This window comes from Macaca fascicularis, chromosome X, assembly GCF_037993035.2.
Source record: "Macaca fascicularis isolate 582-1 chromosome X, T2T-MFA8v1.1".
In the NCBI taxonomy this organism is placed as follows: Eukaryota; Metazoa; Chordata; class Mammalia; order Primates; family Cercopithecidae; genus Macaca; species Macaca fascicularis.
Window position 1 is genome coordinate 4751803 of NC_088395.1, and position 16480 is coordinate 4768282.

Genomic DNA, 16480 nt, shown 5'->3' on the forward strand with positions numbered 1-16480 from the left:
CATATAATCCTTTGAATATGACGGAAATAACTTTGGAATAGTTACAAAACCTGGAGTGCAAGTCAATTCAAGCATATGCTTAGTCTCTGTCATCTTTTTCTAGGCTATTGCAATAGGGAACATAGTGAAGTCAGCCCTGTCTTCAAAGCTCATCCCACTGTGTTCCACCCTCCATTAAGTTTTTAAAGCATATGTAAGAGTACATTACTTCCTACCACTCCAACTGTCTACCCAACTTAAAACCCTCTAATTATCTAACACTAGTTAGCACCCAGAATACAAATCCAAGGATTTTTTAATTGGGCTTTATAACATGCATCATTTGGCCCCTGCACAATAATGAGTTTATCTTATTAGAGTTACTGCTGGATAAGCATGTAGTGGTCTTCCTTCTTTTAGGGAAGGAGCCTAGGAGAGTCAGAGTAATGTCATATTAGTAGTTCTGCTCCAGCTTAAGACTAGCAAGGAACATTCCTTGCTAGTCATGACCCGTGATCTTAAGATATTTATGGCTAAGGAAACAGCTTGGTAGTGCCAACGAGAACAAACCCCCACAACAGAAAGTTCAGCTGTCACAAAACCCATAACAATATATGCTTTCAAGATGATTATAGTTATGTTTTGCTGTACTTACATGTGAAAATGTCAAGGATAGTTTTCTTTAAATCAATAACATAATACATTTTGTCATGCTGTCAGCCCACCTGCATGTTAGCACAGCTTAGTTTATTCTTTGCATAGACAAGACCCCTAGTTAAGAAAATCTTTAAACAAAGACAGGGCATTCCTCCACTTGTTTGCTGAAGAGGCCCTATTCTGTAATGCAGTAACTTTTAATAAGTTATTTCTTCTCACTGCACTCTGTTACTCACCTTGAATTCCTCTCTGGGAGTCTGGATTGGGACTCCTTTTCTGGTAACGCTTCTACTTTTGGAAAACCCCCATCACCTGCTGTCATCTTCTTTTCAAATTTCATGATTTAATAATTTCAGCTCAAATGTCACTTTCTCAGACTTGCTTTGCCTGACTATCTATTACAGAGTAACCCTTGCAGTCAATATCCCATTATACTCTCCTGTGTCTTATACAATATCACTGCCAGTCTCTGAAATCATCTTGTTTGTTTCCCAGCTGCACATCTAACCTGCATGAGAGTGGTGAGATTAAGAAGTATCTGTTGAATCATTCAAAAGTACATGCATAAAACATTGAAGATAGTATTTTGATTGAGATCGGATAATTGCGTCTTTCAAGAAATTGGTCAGTTTCACCTAAGTTTTTGAAGTATGAGATTTTTTTGTAGTATTCCCTTAATTCTATGTTTAATATCTGGTTGGTCCTTAGTGATGTCCCCACTTTTCTTTCTGATAGTGATTTGTTCGTATTATTTTGTTATTGTTTCCTCATTGGTAATATTACATGGATGATTAACCATTTAATTGTGTTTTAGTTTTTTTATAGTGTCAATCTTTTAATATTATATCTTTTTGCTTTTGTGTTTATGTTTTTAATTTCTTTGGTTTCTTGCTTTTCTAATTATTGTTTCTTTCCATTTCTTTGCTTTGAGTTTAATTGTTATTCTTTCTCTAGTTTATACAGGTGAGATCTTAGCTTGCAGAACAGAAATATTTTTTTTCTGCCATGAGTATTTTCACATTGCTATAAAGAGCTACTTGAGACTGGATAATTTATAAAACAAAGAGGTTTGATGGGCGCATGGTTCTGCAGGCTCTACAGGAAGCATGGCTGGAGAGGCCTCGGGAAACTTACGATCATGACAGAAAGTGAAGGGGAAGCAGGCACGTCCTACGTGGCTAGAGCAGGAGGAAGACAGGGAGGGAGGGTGGTGCTACCCACTTTTAAACAACCAGATCTCCTGATAACTCACTCACTATCACAAGAACAACAAAGGGGAAATCCGCTTCCATGATCCACACACCTCCCACTGGAACCCTCTTTCAACACTGGGGGTTACAATTCAACATGAGATTTGAGTGGGGACACAAATTCATACCATATCAGTCTGTGTGTGCGTGTGTGTGTGTGTGTGTGTGTGTGTGTCTGTCTGTCTGGTGTTACAAAACAAACTAAACATGAAAAAGATAACTTAATTAGAATCTATATGATATTTTAGACATCCAGTATTTTAACAGAAAAATACTACATGCAAATCATCTGTCATTGATACCAACATTTGCCATCTGGTTGCTGGATTTATTTCTGCTATATAGTCTGGTATATAGCAAATGTATATATTGCAGAAAGATAAGTAGCACCCTCCCTGAATACTTTCTGTGACCTATTCCATAAATCTTATGCTTTCCCGACTAGGGGGTGCCCAAAAATGCCTGAATGCCTGATATCTTCTTTCCTGTTCAACTTGACTTTTTTTTTTGAAAGTGGGGACAGCATCTCACTCTGTCATCCAGGCTGGAGTGCAGTGGCATGATCTCGGCTCACTGCCACCTCTGCATCCTGGATTCTAGCTATTCTCATGCCTCAGCCTCCCTGGGACTACAGGCGCATGCCACCATGTCTAGCTATTTTTTGTATTTTTAGTAGAGAGGGGATTTCACCATGTAAGCCAGCCTGGTCTTGAACTCCTGACCTCAAGTGATCCACCCACCCGGGCCTCCCAAATTGCTGGGATTATAGGCTTGAGCCACTGCACCAGGTCCATTTTGATTTTTTTTTTTCTTTGAGATGGAGTCTTGCTCTGTCACCCAGGCTGGAGTGCAGTGGTACAATCTCGACTCACTGCAACCTCCACCTCCCGGGTTCAAACGATTCTACTGCCTCAGCCTCCCGAGTACCTGGGACTACAGGCGCCTGCCACCATGCTAGGCTAATCTTTGTATTTTTAGTAGAGACGGGATTTCACCATGTTGGCCAGGATGGTCTCAATCTCCTGACCTTGTGATCTGCCTGCCCCGGCCTCCCAAAGTGCTGGGATTATAGGCATGAGCCACCGTGCCCGGCCCTCATCTTGATTTTTAAGTAAATATAATTGTGCATTTTCTTGTATACTTTACATCATTTGTAAATTTAATTTTTACTCACTACAGTAATATCTATTGGATATTTGTTATGTGTCTGACATGCATAAACCATTTATTTATATTATGTTTTTTATTTCTCACAACAATCCTTTGTACACATTAATTACTTTCCCCATATTCTGACAGAGGAAAATGAGGTGATTAAATAATGTGTCTACATCATAATACATAAAAGCAGGGTGAATTGGGAGTACAACTTGCACCTAAGCCATCGATCATGATATGAAAGGCAGGGAGAGAATAGCTAGGGGTAATAGTCTGGATTCAGTGTGATAAATTAGCTAGTAGAAATTCCCGTTGAGAATAAAAGATGTATACTGTGGATGTGGTCTGGAAACAAAAAGATGATGACTGAATACAGTTCATTACAAAGGGATCCCAGTGAGGTATTTCAACTGCATTAGGTGGCTTTTCCTGAGCTTCCCATCACTCCTGGCAACTTTTATGTCTCTAATTTGTTACTAATGCACTTACTGTGTATCTATATCGACATAATGCACAAATTATCCAAAATATGTATTAAACATCTTCCCACTGACAACACTCCAGATTAATGGCCAAATCCCTGTCTTCCTAAGACAAGCTACAGTTGTCTAACTTTTTATAGTTATCTTTACAAGAATAAGTTTTCTTTCTCTGATTTCTCCACTTTTTCTGATTTTTTCATTTTTCTGAGCTTCTCTTTTGAGTTCTTCAAAACAAAACAAAAAAAATGCGTTCTTGCTTTACTTTTCCTTCCTTAATGTGTCTGTATCAGGATACTTTCTTATTATTATTACTATTAAGATTAGTGTTTCAATTCCCAATGCAAAAAATTAATATGAAGAATGAAGTTAATCTTTCAAAATTAGTTCATAAAAATGTTTAAAAAGAAAGTAAAGTGGGAGAAGTTATTTCAACAGAACAGTGAGACTCTGTCACTATGCCAGCCTCTGGTTAAAGTTGCAATAACTGAAAGCATTGATATTTTTAATCCAGACGAGAAAATTAAAGAGAAAAATCTAACTATAAGAGATTTGGCTGTGACAATAATGAGTTCGAATACTTCAAGCAAGCACGAGCAATTCTTAGAGTCCATCTATCAGCTCTTTAAGTGTTAAGTGTTATAAACACAATATATTTTGACAGCAATTACATTCTGCTCCCCCATAGTGTGTGAAAATGAAGTTGTATATTATAAAAACTGACACATCTAAGTATATATGTGTGCTTAATTCTTATCTAAAATACTACTTTAAATATTATATTATTTTACTAGAAAATTGGAAGCCTAGTAACTGTCATTTTTGTTTTTTCTTTTCATTCTATTTAATTAAAGTTAATGGTATTCCGATTTATTTTTGTTTAATATTAAAAATACATATGAGAGCATAAAACTCAGTTTGTTCTTTTAATGATATGAAAACGATTTAAATAGACTTTAAAATGTTTTCATCCACACTGAAATACAAAATACATTGTTTTCATACATTTAAATACCTTCAGGCATACAGTGGAAGATAATCTGAGGCAAAGCATTATTTGCTTGCTGACTCCAAAGAGTGATGAACATTCTTTACTGGTGATAAATAATGACAGAATGACTAACAATAAATGATATGTTGAATTTCATCAACTGAAATGATTCCATGTCATTACTCACAGTTTCATTTATAAAATTCTGATTTGAGATTTAGGTAATATTATTATTACTATTACTTTTTTATAATTTAATAATAGCTTTTGAGATACTAGAAATGCCCTTAAAAAATTGTGAAGTCACTAAGTGTGTAAAATAATGTTGGAATTTAAATAAAAATAAAGAAATCTAGATTTAGGGAAATGATACCTATTATGAGTTAGTAAAATGTTTTTGATCACAGTGAAGGGGGACTAGGTTGGAAATAAATAAGAGTAAAGAAAATAAGTAGGTGGACAAATAGATAAATGGATCTATTTATGTATTGACAGACAGACAGATATGTTAAATATATAGATAACTGGTAAGTTGATAAGTAGATATGTAGATGGATACATATATAGAGAAAGACAAACAAAGATAGATAGATACCAGATGACAGATATATAGACACATACATACATACATAGATCTATAGATACATAGACAGATACATAAATAGATAGATACATAGATAGGCACATAGAAAGATGAGATATATGGCCGGGCACGGTGGCTCAAGCCTGTAATCCCAGCACTTTGGGAGGCCGAGACGGGCGGATCACGAGGTCAGGAGATCGAGACCATCCTGGCTAAAGCGGTGAAACCCCATCTCTACTAAAAAAAATACAAAAAAAGCTAGCCGGGCGAGGTGGCGGGCGCCTGTAGTCCCAGCTACTCGGGAGGCTGAGGCAGGAGAATGGCGGGAACCCGGGAGGCGGAGCTTGTAGTGAGCTGAGATCCGGCCACTGCACTCCAGCCTGGGCGACAGAGCGAGACTCCGTCTCAAAAAAAACAAAAAAAAAAAAAACAAAAACAAAAAAAGAAAGATGAGATATATGATGATTAAGTAGATAGATATGGTAGGTGATAGCTAGCTAGGTTAATGGATGGATAGATAGAAAAATGGACAAACAGATCTAAAGATGGATAGATAATAGATAGATAAGATAGATAATAGATATGCTGGATGAATGAATAGATAGATGGATAGCTAGAGAGATTTATATTTAAAGAGAATAAATGGATAGATAGAATAATGAATAGATAGGTAAGATGTTTAGATAGATGATAGAGACCCAGAGTTAGGGAGATAATAGAGAGATAGGTAGATAGATAGGTAGATAGATAGATAGATGGATAGATAGATAGATAGATAGATAGATAGATAGATAGATAGATAGATAGATAGACAGACAGACAGATATAGGGATTGATAGATTGAGAGATAAGCAGATAGAGTATCTTTACCTACTTTACTTTTTGCTAATTTTCTTGCCTCCTCCACTAAAATATAATCTCTGTAAATGAAAGAATTATGCCTGTTTATTCACATCCATACTCACAGACCATACGGCAGTGCCTGAGAATAGTTGGTGCTCAGTAAATACTTGTAAAATAGTTTAGTACATGGTAATCAAGAGTTAGTCAACAAGAGAATGACGGGTATTTGTGTCCCCTCACAGTATAGACACAAGAACATGCAAATTTCAAAAGCTGAAGCAATTTGACACATCCCCCAAATGCTAAGTACGAATGAAGCAAAATGAAGAAAGTTACGGGGAATATTTTTGCATAAAGCTCTGAAGAGCAGGAGATTGAGCACAGAGACAGAACTCCTAAATATTTCCGGTCACCTGTTCCTTAGTCTTGAGGGGTAATTGTGAACAAACATAATGGGAAGAAGAAAACTGAGACATGGACTCTCAGGAAGGATCCTGAATCTGGGCAGGACTTGAAGAACCTGGGAGATACTCTATATTCGAATACAAAATTCAACCAACAAGGCTGAAGGAGAGCAGGAGCCATATACAGTATTTAACAAAGCACCAGAAGAGAACCATTGCCCACCTGTGCCCAGCGTATGGTGAGCACTTATCTTTTAGTGGACTCTCCATTCATTGTGTTGGATCTATCCCTAGGAATGGAACTTCTGAGTCCTAAGAAAGATGTTTCTTTCGCATCCATAGAGATTGGCAGTGTCCCAATCTGATAGGATCTTCTTTTTCCCTTCTTTTATCAATTTACCTTCTTTATTTTCCTTTTGCTTTCATTCTTATTTGATGATTCTTATCATTCATTGCTCTTTTAGTCAACTCCTAAGATACACTTAGGTTTTTTTAATCCATCTGCTCCTGTGTCTTCCACCATTCCCAATGTAATTCTCTAAACACATAAGCGATGCTGATTTTTTTGTTTACTCTGGCATTTTCAGAGCGAAAGGAAAATGGGAAAATGAAGTTCCAACTTTGTAACAAAAAGTAACTTTGATGAAAATGGTGCTCATATTTCATGGCATTCAGCAATATATAGAAAAACTTGTCTCCTTTTTTCTCTTTTTCTTCCTTTCTTTCCTTCCCTTTCCTTTGTTTCTTCCTTCATCTTTCCTTTCTCTTCTTCCTTCCTTCCTTTCTTTTCTTTTTCCTTCCTTCCTTTCTTTCTTCCCCTTCCCCTTCCTTCCTTCCTTCCTTCCTTCCTTCCTTCCTTCCTTCCTTCCTTCCTTCCTTCCTTCCTTTCTTCCTTCCTTCCTTCCTTTTTACCTTCATTCTTTATTCCTTTCTTTGCACGGGATATCACTCTGTCACCCAAGATGGCATACAGTGGTGAGATTATAGCTCACTACAGCCTTGACCTCCTGAGCCCAAGTTATCATCCTGCCTCAGCCTCCTGAGTAGGTGGGATTACAGGGACACACCATCACTCCCGGCTAATTTTTATTTTTTTACTTTTTATAGAGATGGAGTTTTGATAATGTCAACCAGGTTCTCCCACCTCAATATCCCAAATTTCTGGGATTACAGGCATGAGTCACCACACCCAGTCAAAATTTTCTTACTTTGAAAAACATGACTCTTTGCCTGGTGATTTCCTTTGTTCTTGTTTTGTTGTTGTGTTGTTTGTTTGTTTTTGTTTTTTGAGACAGAGTCTTGCTCAGTCACCCAGGCTGGAGTACAGTGGCGTGATCTCAGCTCACTGCAAACTCCACCTCCTGAGCTCAAGCGATTCTCCTGCCTCAGCGTCCTGAGTAGCTGGGATTACAGGTGTGTGCCACCATGCCGGGCTAATTTTTGTATTTTCAGTAGAGACAGGGTTTCACCATGTTGGCCAGGCTGGTCTTGAACTCCTGGCCCCAAGTGATCTGCCTGCCTCGGCCTCCCAAAGTGCTGGGATTACAGGCATGAGCCACCACGCCCAGCCTGTTGTTGTGTTGTTGTTTTCCTGGCCGGCGTAGCATGGTTGACCACAGGATGGGCAAGCCTGAAGCCACCCAGGCAATGAATGTCATGGAAACAGCCCTGAATCCATGACAAACAGGGAGTTGGTAGATATACACCCCTATCTCCTTTGCTCCTCAGTTGAGTTAATTCCAAAACTCATCTACACTGGATTCCAGAATTTCACAGACTGTGCTCCACCTACCCCAAGTGGATAAGAATATGAAAATGTACCTATTATTGACTTCACTTGAGCTCCTGTGTGCCTCCACTGCGGCACTGACGCTGTTTCCTGGAGTGATTTTTCAAGCTACTTGTCAAAGAGATGCCTTGACTCAGGACAGTTTTCTGGGAAAATTAAACTATGACTTTTCCACAAAACTCTCACTTTTCTATATTTTTGTATTTTCTATATTTCTATATTTCGTCAATGGTAATTGATGAAAATAAACATCTCGCTTTGATTTAAGCATGCTTTGTAGAACATTTTTAGAAATATTCTATATCTGACTCATTTATGTAAGCAGCAAAATATTGCTTTGTGTTCCTTCCGATTTCTCCAAATTTTAGTTGGGAACATGGGAAATACTGGTTTCTAACTTTAGGGAGATGCATTCCATAAAATAATCATAAATTTAAAATGGAAAAGCATGAACAAGTACCTATTTGCAATCTCAGCACACAAATATTAACTTTTTACATAAGATATTCAACACTTTCTTATGAAATAGGCTTTGTGTTAGATGATGTTGTCCAACTGTAGGCTAATGTAAGTGCTCTGATAACATTTAAGGTAAGCTAGGCTACGCTCTGATGTTCAGTGCAGTAGGTGTAACATATATGGTTGAGGACATATTTCATGCAATTATAGGAAGATGGCAGTGTCTTTACAAAAATACCTTGGAGAATTTTCTTGAAAATATGTTTAGCTCCGTGTTAAGGGAACAGAGTGTTGGAAAGAAAAAGAAGGCCTGCTGATTACCTGCCTTGGTCAAGTGTTGGTATTTACATTTTGCATTGATAAATACATGCATACATATGCCACTGTCATTGCATAATCAAAAGAGAATAGTTTATCAGCAAATGTTTGGAAAATGTTCTTTACAGATGGCAATTAATCCCCTTCAGAGTAATCGAGGCTTCCCAGAATATTAAAGTAAAAATAGAGGCAATTGTCATGAAAGAAGAGAATGTTCAAAGAAATCAAAGACCAGCTTTATTCTGTAAATAAAAATTTAAATATTAAATAGAAAATGATTTGTTTGAACTGGGAAGGTCTACTGTGTGTATATTCCGCATTTAGAAAACTATTTTAATTTCCTTGCATTTCTACAAATTTGAGGCAATTATTTCAGTTTAATTTAGAAAGCAGAGATGATGAACGCATTAATTATGCTGTGAAATAATCTTCTGGAAATTTATTTAAAGCAGCAAGCTTCCCTATAATGTTTAGAATAACACTAGGCTAGACTGTTCAGAAGGACTTTTTATTAGAACATCCTTGTACTCATCCAGAAGTGATGTGTCATTTGCTCCAGAGTTTTGCTCTGTGCCTAATTACCAGTTCAGTTTTTCTGTCATACAGATATGGATGTCCATTGAGCTAGCTAACGTGTTTTGACTGTTAGTGTTTCAATTTAGTTTGAAAAACTTTCCTTTATAATGGATGCTGAATAATACTTTTTGTCATAGGTTGTTTTGCATAAAGAACATATTACTGCTTGACTTTATAAGAATAGTTATATAGAGTCATTAAATGTATTCCTCAGCAAAGAACATTTTCTGTGAGAGTCTATATCAGCAGTGCTAATGACTGTCGGCTTTACCGAGGTCACTACTAAAATCAGAAACTCTACATTTCTCATGCTGATTCAATGTGGAGGTTGTTTTCACACCAGCAGCTCTACAGGGTGGAGAACCTCAGGGTTATTCATATGTGCTTATGAGATGGAAACAGCAAAGAGACTATTAGTCCACTTCACACTGTTATAAAGAACTACCCCTGCCTGAGACTGGTACTTTCTGTAAGTAAGAGTCAACACAAATTGTTATTTTAATTACATTTCAGACGTGGTACTGAACTGATATTATTTAATATGTTTGATGGGTTTAATAATGATATTTCCTGAAATGAAGCAATATCAATTGTAAAAACTTTGTTTTCACTTCGTAGTCATTAAGAAATTACCCAGCTAAGGCAGTCAGTTATATCCAATAATCTTGGGGAAAAATTCATACATTAATTAAATCAAATGACATTCTTATCACTTTACAAATTCTTTAAAAATTTGATTTCCCTATTTCTTAAACCAGGGGTTCTCAAAGTACAGTTTCTGAACCAGCAGTATACACAGCGCCTCCTGTCCTAAGTCTGTCCCAAGTCTGTCCCGCTTTGTTTATCATCATCGACAAACATGCCCAGTTTGAACTGCCACACCAGTTAAGTTAGACAGATGCTAAAACAAGTTTGTGCACAAAATCATAGGCTTTATAAATGAGACCTTAATTATATATGCCATGGAAAATTCCACCTTCTACAATGAAACTCATAAAAAATGATGAGTATGTGAGCTGGGATTTGTGAATTAGCTTGATGTAATCATTCTACAGTGTAAACATACACCAACATATATTGTACACCATAAGTATATACAATTATTGTTTGTCAATTGAACAGAAAATAAGGGAATGTTAGGAATTACTTTTATAATAGATTCAATGTCTGATGTTATTATATGATTTTACTGCCACAATTAGTAAATTGGAATGATTTGACTTTTTACTTTCTCTGTTAGGTACTTAAATATAGATTATGCTGTTCTCAAAGAGCAGATCACCCTGGGACTACTCCCATGAACAACCAGAATTTCAAATTACAGAATTTCACCTTTTAGATAGATTTATAGACCAGCCCTATCACCTGGCATTGCTCACAGGAATCAGGGACCTTCAGGGAATGAATAGAACAGGAATGCAATAGAGAATGTGAGACTGGAACTCATTATTTCAAAATTGTAACGGTTTTTCATTTTGAGAAACGGCTTCTGATATGGTTTGACTATGTGTCCCCACCCCAGTCTCATCTTGAATTGTAATCCCTATGTGTCCAGGGAGGAACCTGATGGGTGGTGATTGGATCATGGGGATGGTTTCGCCCATGCTGTTTTCATGATAATGAGCAGGTTCTCATAACATCTGATACTTTAAAAGTGGCACTTCCCCCTTTGGTCTCTCTCTCTCTCTCTCTCTCTCCTGCCACCATGTAAGATGTACCTTGCTTCCCCTTCACCTTCTGCCATGATTGTAAGTTTCCTGAGACCTTCGTAGCCGTGTGGAACTTTGAGTCAATTAAACCTTTTTTCTTTATAAATTACCCAGTCTCAGGCAGGGGTGGTTCTTTATAACAGTGTGAAGTGGACTAATACAGCTTCTTTGCTGTTTCCATCTCATAAGCACACATGAATAACCCTAAGGTTCCCCACCCTGTAGAGCTGCTGGTGTGAAAACAACCTCCACATTGAATCAGCATGAGAAACGCAGAGTTTCTGATTTTAGTAGTGACCTCGGTAAAGCTGACAGTCATTAGCACTGCTGATATTTGAAAGTAAAAAGATAGCTCAAGAAAATCAGAAACATTTTGGTTAGAGATATTAATTTTCCACTACTGCACCTATTGAAATGCACAGTTATCACAGTTATTTTTCCTGAAGTTTGTTGCTATTATTTTGATTTTGGACTCCCAGATACTGCAAAGGCTTTCAGATGCTCTGGGATCTTATTAATTCATTGCAATATCCCCTTACTGTGGGAATGCCATTTAATCTTCGCTTTGCCTTTCTATGGCTGGTGGTTAATAGAGACACATTTCCAAAACAGATTATATCAATGATTTGAGTCTGTAGCAACACCAAATTGGGGCTTATCCCTAAACCAGGGTTGTGCTTCATGTCTATGTTTTCACTGTTCTTTATTATTATATGCCTATGAGGGGATGTTCTGTCACTCAAATGTCAAGCATTAAATCACTATGAACAGCCCCATGCACTTCATGAGACCTCCCACTTCCATTGTTTATTGCCCACAATTGGGGAATTATAATGGATTGGTTTTCAATATTTTATGCATTCATTTGTATGTATGAAAGGTCATGTGAAATATATTCATTTGTATTTTCAGATTCTCAAACATCTCCCTAGAAGAACATGCTTTAGTCAGGAATGCAATGTTTCATGAATATTTCATGACCCTATGTTCAGGATTTTTTTTAATGAGTTAATCAGAGTTAATCAACGAACTTTAGCATAAATCGTCTTGCTTTTCCATAAATTGCTGATGAAAATAATTGCAAATAAAGCTAGAGCTCAAAAATCTTTTTTTTTTTTTTTTTTTGGATGGAGTTTTGCTCTTGTTGCCCAGGCTGGAGTGTAGTGGTGTGATCTTGGCTCACTGATGCCTCCACCTCCCGGGTTCAAGTGATTCTCCTGCCACAGCCTCCTGAGTAGCTGGGATTACAGGTGCATGCCACCACGCCCAGCTAATTTTTGTATTTTTAGTAGAGACGGGGTTTTACCATGTTGGCCAGGCTGGTCTCGAACTCCTGACCTCAGATGATCCACTCACCTCAGCCTCCCAGAGTGCTGGGATTATAGGCGTGAGCCACTGTGCCCAGCCAGGAGCTCAAAATTCTATTCCGGACTTGATGTTCTCATGTCTGTCTTCTGAATGCCAAGGATTATTTTATAAATGGGCTTCGTCCCAAACATTATTATTGAAAATGTTGGAGCCTAGAAACTTATTCTCCAAAGTATGGTGTTTTGACACGCTGAAGCGAAGAAGCTTCAAGGTCTCTCTGACCTCTCCCCACACCCCTCGCTGTCTCTCCCAAAGAAGCTGAAGTTCCTTTGTCTGCCTAAGATTCAGAGCCACCAAAGAGAACAGTTGTTCTTTCTACACTTCTCTACTACCTCATTATTTACTGCAGAAAAGAAGGCCAAGGTGTGACCACACCTGAGGAGACCTTTTTATTATGACTATCTCTAAAGATCATTTAAATTAGGTTACCAAAGAGAAGTATTTATAAGTTAATCTCTGTTCCCCATCAATCATACTCAATTATTTTTCCTAACAATCATTTATTTCCCCTCCACAGAATTCCTTTTCTCCCCTTCTCATAACCTCTTTAATATAGTTTGGCTGTGTCCTCATCCAAATCTCATCTTGAATTATACCTCCCATAATTCCCATCTGCCGTGGGAGGGACTGGGTGGGAGATAATTGAATCATGGGGCCAGTTTCCCCCATATTGTTCTCATAGTAGTGAAAAAGTCTCACGAGATCTGATGGTTTTATAAGGGGTAACCCCTTTGTCTTGGTTCTCATTCTCTCTTTGCCTGCTGCCATGTGAGATGTGCCTTTTACCTTCTGCCGTGATTGTGAGGCCTCCTCAGCCACATGGAACTGTGAGTCCATTAAACCTCTTTTCTTTATAATTATCCAGTCTTGAGTATATCTTTATCAGCAGTATGAGAAAAGACTAATACACTGTTCTACCAGGATCCAAGCCCCCATTCTTTCTACAGCCTCAAGACTGTATTTAAGCTTCTGGACCTCTGTGGGATTTGAGGTCTTCATTCTGAAGGCTTCCATGTATATACATTAAACAAATTTGCATGTCTTTTCTCCTATTAGTCAATCCACCTCATGCTGGTGATTTTTTAGCAAACCTTTTGGGGGCCAAGAGCCTATGGCCTACACACACACACACAAAAACATGTTTACTGTTATCTCTGGCCCTGCTTTTGAGACCCAGACAGTGGCCTGGATTTTATTGAAGATTTGATAAATTGAAAATGTTTATTTACATCAGAACCAAAAGTGTACAAAGGAAAGATACTCAATGTCATTACCAAACCAGATAGAGTAATTGAAGGCAACAGGACCCCAGGTTTGGTTATCGTGATTTCCTTAGAATTGTGTATCCTCTGTGACCAAGAACATTTTTTTAATAGAGAAAGGATTTTATGTAAAGTACACTCATATTTCAGTTTATCCCCAAATGGTTTTTTGACCACATTAATCTTCCAACATTTTGCTTTAGTCAATGCAGAAACATTAAAAGAGAATGATTTTTATAGACTTCATCAGACATTTTTCTTTCAAGCATTCCATTTTGTTACTATAATATTTTGTTACAAAGATAAACTGTAATGAGATAACAACTACTTTGTAAAAAAATTAATTTGAAAGATTAAAAGAAACATCTCAACCCTTTGACTAAATTCATCAGAGACAAATGTTAGAAACCATGTTTCTCAGATCAGAAAATTTGCTCTAATCAAATAGCAGTTTTTTACACAGAGAGTTAAATGAGAATATACAACCATGCGCTGAAGTTTCTGTCTGAGTCTGTTGGGGCTACTATGACAAAATGGCATCTACTGTGTGGATGATAAGCAGCAGCAATATATTGCTTACAGTTATGGAGACTAGAAGTTCAGGGTCAAGGTGGGACAGATTCAGTGGCTGGTGGGGGCCCACTTCCTGGTTCATAGATAGCACCTTCTTGCTGTCTCATAACATGGTGGAAGGGGCAAGGGAGCTCTCTGAGGTCCATTTTACAGGGACACTCATCCCATTCATGAGACTCCACCCTCATGACCTTATCTTCTTGCAGAGACCCCAGTCCCTAATACCATCCCCTTGGGGGTGAAGATTTCAACACAGGGATTTGGAGGGAGACAGACATTCAGTCCGTATCAGTCCTGCTTATCACGTTTTCCCATTGGCTTCAGTTGTTTCAATTTCTTGGGAATGAATGATGCCTATGTGTGGTTTATAGGCACAACTTCTTTCACTTTAGTGCTTATGGGTGACTTTAGCTACCTCAGCTCTGGTTTTAGGGGGTGGAGAGACTTGATGCTACTTCTCATTTTTTTGCATTTATTATTTTTGACATTTTTAGCTTTATTGAAGTGTAAATAAAAAATAAGAATTGCATATTGTATTAGTCAGGGTTCTCTAGAAGAACAGAACTAATGGGATAGATGGATACATAAAGGGGAGTTTATTAAGGAGTATTGACTCACAAGATGATGACTTCACAAGGTGAAGTCCCACAATAGACTATCTGCAAGCTGAGGAGCAAGGAAGCCAGTCTGAGTCCCAAAACACCAAAAGTAAGGGAGCCGACAATGCAGCTTTCAGTCTGTGGTCAGAGGTCCAAGAGTCCAAAAGCCGAATAACTTGGAGTCCAGTGTTTGAGAGCAGGAAGCATTCAGCATAGGAGAAAGATGTAGTCTGGGAGACTAAGCCAGTCTAGTCCTTCCACATTCTTCTGCCTGCTTTTATCCTAGCAACATGGGCAGCTGATTACATGGTGCCCACCAAGATTGAGGGTGGGTCTGCCTCTCCCAGTCCACTGATTCAAATGTTAATCTCCTTTGACAACACCCTCAGACCCACCCAGGATCAATACTTTGCATCCTTCAATCTGATCAAGTTGACACTCAATATTAACCATCACACATATACTTACAGTACATGTTATGTTTTTATATATGTGTACATTGTGAAATGATTCCCACCATCAAGCTAATTAACATGTCCACCACCTCACATACTTATCTGTGTGTGTGCATGTGTGTGTGTGTGTGTGCATGCGCATGTGTGTGTGTATGTGATGAGAACACCTATTCCCTTAGCAAACTTCAAGTACATAATATAGTGTTTAGGCAGGATAGGTAATTAAGAAAGTGACTATGTCCTGGTGATGCAGCAACCGTGGGGACTGTACAATCAACACAATAAGCCTCAGCATTGATACTGTGATTGAGCTCATTCAAGCAAAACTATCTTCAGTAGGGACTTTACCCTGCGGAGAGAACACCCGCTTTGATTTTTCCTATCATCAAATGACCCTTGGCTCATTATAGTAGTAAAATATATAACCGTGGGTGGAGATTTAAGATGCTAATTAGACCTGCGATGAATGAACAAGCATGTACAGCTACTGGGCATGTGCACTCAGAGGACCACTCGGAATATGCTTAGTGACAACACCTTTTCCCATCGTCTTATGAATCATCATGTAAGACTCCCATAAAGGGAGTTTCTCCAGCAATAATCAATACTCTCTCATCCTTAAGAGCAGCCCACCCTGAATCCTCTCTCTATCGGGATGTATTGTCTACGCTGCACTTAACTTTCAAAATATTCTTTTTCCTTTGCAATAAATTACTCTATGCTGTATCTCCTTTGCTGTGTGTCACTTGTTTAAATTCTTTTAAACTAAGAAGACAAGAACTGTGTTATTAACCAGAGTCACCATGCAGTACATAGATCTCCGGAATTTATTCATTAGGATCCTTTGGCCAGCATCTCCATAAGTCCCCCTCTCCTCCATAATCTCCATTCTTGATTCAGTCCAGTGAAATCCACTTTGACTTCTGGTCTTCAGAAGTCACTTCAGGGTGATCTCTTTTGCTTCCCATCCTCGAGGTGCACAGTGTCCCTGTGGTGATATGTGGCAGCTGCAACTGGAAACAAACACA